At 46.0% G+C, this 12,038-nt stretch overlaps 2 long non-coding RNA genes across 2 annotated transcripts; one reads left to right on the top strand and one right to left on the bottom strand.

Moving 5' to 3' along the window:
• The first annotated feature begins 537 nt into the window (after positions 1–537).
• LOC138414701 (uncharacterized) lies at positions 538–4,386 on the top strand. Its single transcript, XR_011246950.1, has 2 exons — positions 538–924; positions 3,931–4,386. It is a non-coding gene; the product is annotated as an uncharacterized lncRNA (long non-coding RNA).
• A 3,594-nt stretch (positions 4,387–7,980) lies between these two features.
• Positions 7,981–11,517, bottom strand: LOC138415191 (uncharacterized). Its single transcript, XR_011247154.1, has 4 exons — positions 11,351–11,517; positions 9,904–10,104; positions 9,202–9,334; positions 7,981–9,009 (listed from the first exon to the last, which is right to left on the bottom strand). It is a non-coding gene; the product is annotated as an uncharacterized lncRNA (long non-coding RNA).
• Between the last annotated feature and the right edge of the window lie 521 nt (positions 11,518–12,038).

Genomic DNA, 12,038 nt, shown 5'->3' with positions numbered 1-12,038 from the left:
TGACCACAAGCACGTAACCCCAGACTGGTTGGAACCAGAAGGTTGATGATGTTAATCCTTGATTATCTCACCACCAACCAATCAGAAGAATGTCCACAAGTTGATCATATACCACGCAACCCTCTCCCTCACCCTTTCTTTAAAAATCTTTCCTTGAAAGCCATCGTGGGGTTTGGGGGTTTTGAGCTTTAGCCACCTGTACTCCTTTCTTGGTGCCCTGCAATAAACGCTGCACTTTCCTTCACCACAACCTGGGGTCAGGAGATTGACTTCAGATTCAAGTTGGGTTTGATCACACAATAAGCCAGTTGCTCAAGTGGAGGGGGGATACTCTGGAGGGTTCTGATTCCAAACCCAGGCTGAATCTCAGCCTCCACTTGGTCCTCCTGGCTGGGAGGTAGAGGAATGAGTTGTTATGGGAGACTGTTAAAGCAACAAGACAGGTTAAAACATGCCTACTGGACTCTGGTAAGACCACCCCTTTCTCAGTAGGAGATAATGCAATCAAAATTTCTCAGAGGCCCTGGGCTTTGAGGTAGGGAATCCCCAGCACCCAGGAGAGTCCCGTGGCTGGAAAGGTCAGCAGATGGTGGTGACTCAGCACTAGGAAGACCAATGTTTCTGTCCTGTTTGGCCGAAGAGCTCTGGCCAAAGGACTGTTGGCTCAGATCCCTAGTCACAGAGACCTTTCTCCACCAGATACGGATTAGCTTCAATCCAGATTCCCTGAAGAAACTCAGAAACCCAAAGCACCTCTCTAGAATGGCTCTGAAGAACTACTATCAAGATAGCCAGTCCCCAGCCCTTGCCTCCTGCCTAAGGAGCACCTACTCTCTGCAAATGAGAGTGAAATCAGGCGGCTCAGAATCCTGCCTCCCACCTGGGGGAGCTCTGAGAACCAAATGAGGCAATCCATGGATGCAGGTGAGCTATAGAAAGTACAAGGCTCTGTTCAACGCCTAGGGGGTTTTCGGTTGTTATCTGTAAGGCTAGAGATGCTATACTAAATTCTCCCCCTCCTGTTTTCACTTCCTCTTCTTTCACTTTACCCTGGGAAGGGGAAAATCCTGTATAGATTAACAGCTGATGTGTAAAAGTACCCAAACAACATTCTTCAAGTGGCATTTTAAGAGCGTCCTCTGGTCACAGACACGTGACTGGGTTCTGACGTTTCAGACTCGAGACCTGAAGAACTGCTAGATCAGAACCAACTTGGGGGTGGAGGTGCCCATAGGTCCAGTGTACCACTCTATTGCTCTCTCAGAGGGTCTCCCGCCTGAGTCTGGACGCCTCTAAATGAACAGTAGGTGCTGTCGGCATATCCAGGCGGCCCCACTGACATTAGCTCTGCGTTATGCTAGACAGTGTGGACAGGCTCACCATCCTCTGGTCCTGGGTGGGGCCTGGTAGGAAGTCATGGGTACAGAGAGCCCAAGAATGCCCTAACCCTGCCAGCCTTTTCTCCCTTACACAAGTCCCCAAGTAAGCCAGACCAACCAAGGACAGCTCAATGGGATTTGCTGTCCCTAAGCCATGCCAGCACCAATAATGTCACCAAGATCTGGGGACAGTTCGTACATCTACTAGGGTTAATGATAACACATATCATAACCTATATGGGGAAGAATCTGAAAAAGAGTAGATACAGGTATATGTATAACGGAATCACTTTACTGTACATCTGAAACTAGCACACTATTGTCAACAACTCTACTCCAATGTAAAGGAAAAATTTAAATAAATAAATAGAAATTACTACTAATAATAACTACATCTGTGCCATACATTTACTATGGAGTCAGGCCCTCGGGTGAGCCTGGCTGGGAGTGAACGATGAAGGAGTTAGTAAGAAGAAAAGATACTATCAGTGGGTTTGGATGGTGAGGAAGCTGGGAGTGGGGAAGTATGGCTGGAGGGTAGCTCAGCCTGCCTTTGGGAGATGGCAGATCTTCACACAGTCATCTTGAATGCTCCGCCTGGTCTCGCCCCAGCCTCACAAATGCCTACCCTGCCATCAAGATGCAGCCCACATGTGCCCACCTCTGAGAAGCTTTTCCCAGCACCTCTGTTTCCAGGTGGTGTGAGACGCTCACCATCTGTGGTTTGTGCATTGTGTGTTTCCTCCCAAGGATGTGGTCTCAACCTGAGTCACCATGGTACCCCTGGAGCCCCACTCAGGGAGGGTATTCAAAAATACTGGTTGACATTCATCATTGTACCCCAGTGACTATTAGACACAGTATATTACAGAAGAGATGGATGTTCCATGAATGGATGAATACCAAGGGGATCCAGGGCAGCACACGACCATGGGACAGGCACCCAGCCTTATACCACTTTGTTCTCCACAGAGTTTTGCAGTGAAGAGACCACTTCATTGGAAAGACCAGCTCAGCTCAACATTTGAGAATTACTCATTTAGCAAATACTTACTGAGCTCCGACGATGTGCCAGGCTGGGTTCTGGGTGAACCCAGACAAGACACAAAACCCTTTGCCCTCAAGAAATGTACATTCAAGAGGGAATGAGACCAACTGTCCTTTGTGTCATGTAAACACATTCCTTCCCCTCACACCTCCTCCTTGTGCACCCAGGAGGCCCCGGTAATGCCCTGCCTCTGGCGTTCTTCGGACTGCAACTCATGAAGCGTAACAAGGGGAGTGCCATGGTGCCATTTCAGTCGTGAGCGACAGATGCAAGGGAGGTGGCACTTTTGCTTCCTGGTCCCCATCCTCACTCTGCACCCACTGACAGTGTCTTCTGCCAAGAGGTGGAAGCAGCCCTCATAATTAAAATGAATTAAATAAAGCCAGCTTTTCATAATTGAATGACGCAGAAATGACCTGAGGACCACGCTTGCCCTGGGCACCTTGGCATCGGGCCTTAGGTGCATCACTGACCTGGGCTTCCTCCTCAGGTGCATGACTTGCTTCCCTGGCCACTGGTTCCCAGCAGAGAGTGCTGTTTTACAGGCATTTGGAGAAGGGTTGCCAGCCTCCAGGATTAATGTCTGCTGGAATGTGGGTGTTGTTCCTCGGCAGCATGTCCTACTTTCCTGGGTGGCACAACTCTCTCACTAGGCACTGGAGATGGGTGCTGAAAGACACCCAAAACTCACTTGCACCAAATGAGGGGGCGTGCATCCGCCTTTGAGACCGGTCCTATGTGGTTTTCCTACAGAGCTAGGTATGCAGTACCATCTCATCACAGACTCACGTTAAAAGAAAAAAAAAAAAACATAAAATGCACAAGAAATGTTTCAAGTCATTACGCGGTGAATTGTTGCAAACTGATCTGTCCTTTTTTACAGCAGATTATCTTAACTGGGTTGGCATGTTGTGGATTTGAAAAATGTTTGGCATGAATTACGTCCTTCCCAGATTCACTTTTCCTGTGTCCTCACTAAAGTGGAGGGGTTGCTAGCTCCTAGAAGTAGCAATCATTTACATAACACTTTTCACGCCCACGGCACGAGGGAGGGGTGTCAATACAATCCGTCACCAGAAGAAAGCCTTACAATTTCTGCAATCACGGGGAATTCAAAGGATGGCAAGTAAAAAGCAATATACACTCAGCATGGCACAATTAATAAGTATTATTCTCTTGATCCTTTTCCCATTTCTGCCAGTAAAACGGACCTCAGCGGGTCTGCATTCTGCTTTGTGATGCCAGCTGATAAAGTCACCAACCTACCCACCCCACTGCTCCCCAATGCAGGCCAGCATCATAAACACCAGTATCTAGGAAGGAACTACAGACAATGGCTTGTCTGCCCCGAAGCTAGGGAGGGAGAAGTGCCACTCTATATCCAAAAAATACTTCAAAGAATCAGATTTAATAAGGTGTCAGGTTGAAGATTTTCACAAGAATATAAATCTTATTCTCCAGGGTGATGTGTGGACTCACATGATTTTTTCGTTCCTCTTTCAGGCCGGACTTGATTTGAACAAATCTGACCCTGGACACATTTGATCAACGAAAGGGTCTGGTGAGATCCCTAAAGCTTTAGAAATGGTTGCCTGAAAGACAACCATAAAAAGGGGCCTGAAAGACATCTGTGAATCTGACTGGTTTTCTCACTTGAGGATAGGTTGTCTTAGAAATCACACTGGAGCTGACATCTCAGCATCCCTCAACTGTCCTATGGGCTTTCTCTGTCAAATCACAGGAAGATCACTCAATTTTCCCCTTCTCCCACCTGCACGAAAGAGCAAATGAAACCTAAGTGTTTCCCCTACTGAAGCACCCTTTGGATCATTTAAAACCCACACGGATGGCATCGTCTCCCCACCTCCTCTCTCCCTAGAAGCCCTCCTGGTCCAACTTCCCTTTTTGATCCTTCAGAGTCTTCAGCATGAAACAAGAAAAGTACCTGTCTATCACTAAGTCCCTGACTCTTGGCTTTGTTTTATCAAAGACTTCTCCTCATCAGGAACAGACAGTGAGGCAGAAAAAGAGGGGAGTGAGGGATGAAGAAAGTAATCATCACCAATCACTAAGAATCACTCATGAAAAAGCAGCATCTCAATTAAAACAATTAAGTGCTCATCAAGCTCAGTCTCACAGTATAAAGTCAAATATTGAATTTCAGTTGCCCCGTAAGGCCTGAGATTCTTAATTAGTCAGACATAAACTGTACAGCTGGTTCATTCTTAGGACACTTTGGGGCTTCTCAGAAGCGGCAGTGCCCTCTCACCCACAATGTATCCCCACCAAAAAAAAAAAAAGATACATTCTTACAAGTATAATCTACCTGATTCTGATAATTCTTTTGGCTCAGTTTGCTCAAGTTTATGTAACCAATTACTATGCCCTTGAATCTCATACCATTTCCTCCCATAAGACTACGTCTCTGTCCCAAACTTGGTCAATCAAAATGTCACTATCCATTGGCTGATGTTAGACACATCCTTCTGACAGACCACCACGCAACCATTAAAAGTGATATTGTGGAAGAATATTTAATGATGAGGAGGAAAGTTCATCAGATACTTGTCAAGTGAAAATTGCAGGTTTGAAAACAACAGGTGCCATAAGGTGTAAGCCCACTTTAAAAGGTTTTTAATATATATATAATATAATATATATAGCATATAATATATATATAGCACAGATATGATCATCTCTTAGTGGTTTTATTTTCCTTCTTGGGCTTTTCAGCAGTTCACATTTTATGAATATTTTTATCATTGAAAAAGTGTAAATAGAAAATAGAGGAGGGTGTGTCAACCCACTTCAGCACTCTTGCCTGGAGAATGCCAGGGATAGATGAGCCGGGAGGGCTACAGCCCTACAGGTTTGCCTACAGTCCATAGGCAAACAGTCGGACATGACTGAAGCAACTTAGCACGGACGCACGCAAATAGAAAACATTCTACTTGTTATAGGCTGTGTGCCCCCTGCCACCCGTTAATGTGGCTAAGTCCTAACCTCCAATACCTCAGAATGTATTTGGAGATAGGGCCTTTAAAAGACAATTAAAGTCAAATTAGGTCATTTGGGTAGGCTCTAATCCAATATGACTAGTATCTTTATAAGGAGATGGTGTTAGGATATAGACCGTGGAATGAGCATGTGAATACACAGCAAGAAGGCATCCATCTGCAAGCCCCAGAAGGAGGTCTCAGAAGAAACCAGTCTTGCCAAATCCTTGATTCTAGGACTTCTAGCCTCTAGACTGTGAGAAAATAAATACCCATTGTGTATTCGACCCAGTTTGTTTTGGCAACCAGAGCAAAGAATACACCACTCATCCACCAAAGACTTTCCCCAAGGCCAAGCCTGCCATGAAACCACCTCTCACCCTCAAACTTCCCCTCCCTCTGTCTTTCTGTTGCTACTGCTCTGTGTCACTTGGCCTTGTTTAGAATACATTTGCTCACACTACCCCCTGCTGCATTGTAAGCTTCCTGAGGATGAAGTCCACGTGCTAATCACCTTTTTCTATCCCACCCCTGCTGGTTCAGAAGGCCTGGGAGTTCTCAATGAATGGCCATTGAAATAACCAAGGAACAGGAATGGCATTGGGGGTCAGACCACCTAGAGGTCTTCTGGTGGTGGTGTTGTGTGTATGTGTGTATGTGTTGGAGGTGGGTGTGGTTTTTCCAGGAGGGTGCCACCTCTTACCAGCTGTGTGATCTTGGGGGCGGTCACACTTCACACCCAAACCTGAAGAGTTTACAAAGCATTTTCATATGTAGCCTCTCATTTGGTTGTCATAACAATCCACCACTATCGCCCATTGTTTCCTCCAGTTCACAGGTAAGGTAACCATGCTCAACGAAGGCAGAGAAACAAAACATTCCATTGTGAACATTTACAATAATAGCTAAAATGTGCTGAGGGCCTGGTATGGCACTGAATGCTTTTCGTGGCTTGTCCCAATTAATCCTTACAAGGAGCCTGAGAGGGAGGAACTGTCACTAGAGCTTTCTTACAGGTAAACGGAGGCTCAGAGAAGTCACCTGAGATCACAGGGCTAAAAAGGATGGAGTGGAGCTTAAACACAGGCTTGATAGCCACAACCCACACTTAGAACCAATGCCGCCTCCTCCTCACATAAATCAGTACATTTTGTTATTGTTCAGTCGCCCTGTCATGTCCGACTCTTTTGAGACACCATGGGTTGGGATTTTCCAGGCAATACTGGGGTGAGTTGCCATTTCCTTTCTCCAAGGGATCTTCCCGACTCAGGGATCCAATCCTTGTCTCCTGCCCTCATCTGCGTTGCAGGCAGATTCTTCACCAGTGAGAGCCACCAGATAAAGAGGGTCCTAAATGAGAGATTCAGACAGGAATTGCTCCAAAATTCAGAGACGGAGTTGGTCTAGACAGTCTTCTTAAATAAGACAAGGTTCGAGCCAAGTCTTTTCAGACATAGCTGAGTAGAGAGGATGGGGTGGGGCCCGCCTGCCTCGCTTCATGCTGTTTACCACTGAGTCTCACAAGTCAAATTTAACCACCCAGTTTAACTCCTCATATCCCTCTGGAATCACCAGGCTCTACCAGCACCAGGCTGGGAGGTGCAGGGACGTACAGAGGATGAAGTGGAAGATCCCTGCCCATGAGAAGACCAGTCTCCTGCGTAGAACAATAGGGCCCAAGAGGATGTGAATCAGTTATGATGCCGTGACTTCAAGGGTCTATCCAGGACCTTTGGGGAAAGCCCTGGTCTGAATTCTGCCACTGGTTTTCTATGAGACTTTAGGTATCTCGTGGCCTCAACTTCTGTACCTGGAAACAGAATCACTGAATATGTATTACAGAATGATTTCTATAGGCTACCCTCTATGATTTACATCCTATTTCTTCTCCCCCTCTCTCTCTACCTCTCTCTCTTCCTCTTCTTTTTTGTTAAAAATAGGAATTTAATGTTAAAGACAGCGGTCAAAGCAAAAAAAAAGTTTAAAAGTCGGCAACATACAGATAAAAGTCACAGGAGCCAATAGACACTCAAGAAAGATGCTTGTTAAACACAAGATTAATTAATCCATTCTCCTAGGCCCACCTCATGGTTCCACACAATGAAAAACACTAACTCGGGCAATAAAATGTAAGCAAGGCAGCTATTTCTTGAAGATGGAGATATAAATAGCAGCAATTGCCATTTACATCCTGCTGGGATGAAGGATGCTTTCAGAAGAGACGGTGTAAATGGATTAACCATTTCCTAGGGAAGCCAGAGGAAGACGTTTGAGTCTACAACAATATGTGATACCTAGAACAGCACCCACCTGCCTCCGGCGCTAAACTCATGGGGGCCTCTCCTAAATTCTTTCTGCCCCTAGTGCTGGACCTTATCCCACTGGAACAGACACCTTAACAGTGGGGATAGGTTTCTCTTGGCTTGTTTCTTGTTAGATTCAAAAGATAAGAGGAATTCCTAAGGAATTGGATGGGCAGTATTTTCTTAAGAACAGAAGTTGAGTAAATAGAAACAATACCCTGGGACCAGTTGACCAACACAGCCTGTTTCAATTCTTTTTGTAAATTTTATTGGCGTATAGTTGAGTTACAATATTGTGTTAGTTTCAGGTGTACAGAAAAGTAATTCAGTTATGCGTATGCATGTATTCATTCTTTTTCAGACTCTTTTCCCATACGGGTTATTATAGAATATTGAGTAGAGTTCTCTGTATTACACAGCAGGTCCTTGTTGGTAAGCTATTTTTATCGAGTAGCACGTTAATTCCAAACTCTGAATTTATCCTTCCCCTCCCCCACATAAGTTTGTTTTCAAAATCTGTGAGTCCATTTCTGTTTTGCAAATGAGTTAGTTTACATCGTTTTTTTAGATGCCAATTACAAGTGATGTCACACATGAGTGATAGCCACATATGAGCACCCACATTTGATACCCACGTATGAGGGGTATCATATGATATTTGTCTTTCTCTAAGTTCCTCTAGATTCTTGAGCACAGTTAGCATCTTGGTACGTATAAGATTTCTTTCCTTTGTATTTTCTTCCTTTTCTGGTTTTTAATGACAAGAGAAAAACTGTCTGCAGAGGAAAATTCTTCTGTGTGAACTGAACCCTTCATCTTTTTCATCCCAACTTTAAGAAATACCCACTACAGTAAGATGAACCCTTCTCTGGAAGATAAAAAAGAGAGGGGTCTCCCCCTTCCCTGGGCCCCGATCATTCTACAATCCCAGGGCCCCCTAAAGAGCAGTGGGTCTCTTCTGATTGCTCTCCAGGTCGATTTTCAACAACCCACCCAGAATATCAAGGGGTTAGGCTCTCTAAGAAAACCTCCCCCTTCCTGAGCTGCTTTAGAAGCTTAGAAGATGTGGTAAAAATGAAAGATTTCCCAGTAACTGTGCCCACAGGGTTCCGGGGACGTCAGAAGCTGAAACCTGTGCCAAGTGACTCCTGCCTGAGGGCCAAGCAGGACAATCCATCAGTGTGGCCATTTGTTTAGTGCGTCAGAAATGCCCCTGAGCCACCTTCATTCGCTCATCTGATAGACATCACTGTGCATCTGTCTCTCCGGCACCATATTCTCTTCTGGGGACATAAAAAGGAGAAGACAAAGCCCCTGTCTTCAGGAACTCAAGACTTAGTGGGGGCACAAGGAAGCCTCCATGCTTGCTTTCTCACTCCCTACCCCCACTCCAGCCCCACAACCCTGATATCAGGAAATGAGACAAGAAGGCTTGAGTCCAGTTGGAAAAACTGTTGGGTTGGGCTGTTGACTACCATTTTGGTGGAGAACCCAGTGGAATCTGAGATGTTGAGAATTCGCAGCAATCGTGGTAGCTTCAGATGGTCTTCTATGCAGCATCCTTTGGGAGAGAGGGGTAATATTCTAGGCTCCTCATGAGGGACAAGCCTACAAACAAGAAAAAAGATAAAACAGTCACAAAGCTGGACACACTGCCTGCTCCCATGGACAAAAGAAAATGATATAAGTAGAAAAAGATGCACATGGCAGAGATTTATATTGAGACAGGCAATCAAGTAGAAAAAAATATGGCTATGAACCCAGGTGCCAGATAAAGGCCTTGAAGCCTGGGCCCAGGGTAGAAAACTATTACCTTTTCTGATGGGAGAGCAGTGGTGTTTGGGGAAGGTGAGTATAGGGGTTGCTTAAGTAGACTAAACTCATGCAAACTCCAACCCCCCATCTCCTCACCAACAACTAACTGATGCCAAGAAACTGGGTCTGGTTGAGTCTGATTGGGTCTGACTGAACCTGGTTGAGTCTGGTTGCATCTGCTTAGGTTGAGTTCGGTCTGGTTGGTGATGTACTCAAATATTGCCCATGACCTTTGTGGACTAGTAGTCAACACAGAGATGTGAGTCCAAGTCCCACATCTGCTTCTTGTTTGGAAACGTCTCTGATTCTCTTTAAGCTTCAGCTTCCTCATGTGTAAACTGGGGGACTTGATCAGTACTTACCATGTTGCTGGTGTGAGGATTAAATGAGACAACTGTGTAAAGCTTGAAGAGTGCCCAGCAGAGGTGGAGGCTCAACACTTGTTAACTGCTATTATCTGCTACATGGAGTCTTTCCCCGTTCTTCCAATAAAAATGGTCCACCTTGAGCTCACACCACAGTTGGGCTTTACCTTTCATTTTCTGCCCTTAAAGAGACGATCCCTGTTGATTCATATCCAGAGAGAATAGTCAGAATTCAAATGGTGAGATTTGAATCATAAATGGTTCTTATGTGAGAGGGAGGAAAAAGAAAGAATGTAGAAGAAGATGCCTATAGGTAGAAATATGCAAATACTGTCAGCTACCAACACAACAAACAGAAACACACGGAGTTGCTGGAGCCTGAAATTCAGTTTCCTGGATGTTAAAGATAGACTTGCTATGACTTAAGATGTGATCCCTGAGGATCACCTGGGAGCTTGGGAGAAAGGCAGTTTTTCAGGCCCTACGCCAGTCCCATGGAATTTGAATCTCAATTTTGACTCCCAAGCATGATGCACTTGTGAATCTGGATAGACCAGTGGTTACCAATCTTGCCTACACATTAGAATCACTGAAGGATTTTTTTTAAATCCTGATGTCTAGGCTGTCTCCCAGAACAAGCAGAATCTCGTTTATTTTTGTAGCTCACCAGATTATACCACCAAGTAGCCCAGCTTGAGAACCATCGGTCTAAACAAACCCTACAATTTACTGGTCAAGAAACTGCAGTCCAGAAGTAAACTGACCTGCCCAAAATCACATAGCAAGTGAGTGACAGTGCTTGGGGGTTGGGCCAAGTCCTCCGTTCCCAGGGCTCTCTGTGCTGTACTTTACTGCCCTGGAGAATTGGGGACGGGAAGGAAGCACCAGGCTTCCCTTTCCGGCTCAGCATCTTCACGGTTGAGTTCTCAAAGAGGAATTTCCTAGACATGGGTGGCCTGTGCATGGGAATTCCCTGATGGACTGTGTCCATCTCCCCCCACCCATCTCCCAGGAGATTGGTCCCAGAGCCCAGGCCAGGAGCCTGGCTTCTAAATGACAGCTAGTCTCTAGGTTAAAACAGCTCCCAAACTCTCACCCAGCCAGCCTGAGTCTGCCATTCCCACACACCCAGTCTTCCCAGAGACGCAGAGCGCTCAGGGACTGTCCCACCACCAGGCCATACAGTTCTCAGAACTCAGGTGAGGTTTCTGAGCCCCCACAGCCTCAGCTCCTGGCTCCTCTCAGAACTGGCTGGGAAAGGCCCCGTTCTCAAGTCAGCAACCGCGACAGTCTCGAAACTAGGCCTAGAGGCTCCCCTTTTTGACTTGTTTTCGCTCTCCTGTCAGGGTTTTGAGGGAGGTGTGTGTGTCTCAAACCTCTGCTCTCTGACTTTTCTGGTCTGTTTTTGAAGTGGCTTTTTGTTATTCTGCTCCGGCTCACTCACCTTCCTCAGCAGCTGCGGAAAACACTCGGCCTTGCTCTGCTCCCCGCTGATTCCATGTAAACTGCTCACCTGCTGGCCTGGTCCGGAGGGCCTGGGCCTGTGGAGTCCTTGAGAACAATCATGGAGCAGAAAACCTCCCTGTGCTCAAGGAAGAGGATGGAGGAGACCTGAGAAAGCAGAAAGAACTTTCTAGGCACACCGTTACCTACAGCCTAGGCAGATCTGGAGAAGGCAGGGCTAGGGACCTCTTCTTTCACAAATATCAGGGTTGCTATAAGGAAGGTGCCCACCTGCCAGGAGAGGCTTCCCTGGTAGCTCAGTAATAAAGAGTCCGCCACCAATGCAGGAGACGCGGGAGACTTGGGTTTGGTCTCTGGGTCGGGAAGATCCCTTGGGGGAGGAAATGGCAACCCACTCTAGTATTCTTGCCTAAATATCCCGTGGACAGGAGAGCCTGGGGGGCTACCGTCCGTGGAGTCACAAAGAGTCGGACATGATTGAGTGACCGAGCGTGCATACACACACCCCAGCCAGGAACCTCCACAGTCTCTTCTGCTGAAATTTGAGTAATCTAGAATGGCATTGAGATGTAGCCATTCATCATATGTGGCTAGTGAGTGCTTAAAATATGGGTAGTGTGACTAAGGAACTCAATTTTAAATTTTACTTAATTTCAATGAAATTTAAA

The sequence above is a fragment of the Ovis canadensis genome, chromosome 11, assembly GCF_042477335.2.
Source record: "Ovis canadensis isolate MfBH-ARS-UI-01 breed Bighorn chromosome 11, ARS-UI_OviCan_v2, whole genome shotgun sequence".
In the NCBI taxonomy this organism is placed as follows: Eukaryota; Metazoa; Chordata; class Mammalia; order Artiodactyla; family Bovidae; genus Ovis; species Ovis canadensis.
The sequence above is the reverse complement of the archived record's forward strand: the minus strand, read 5'-3'. Positions and strand labels throughout refer to the sequence as shown.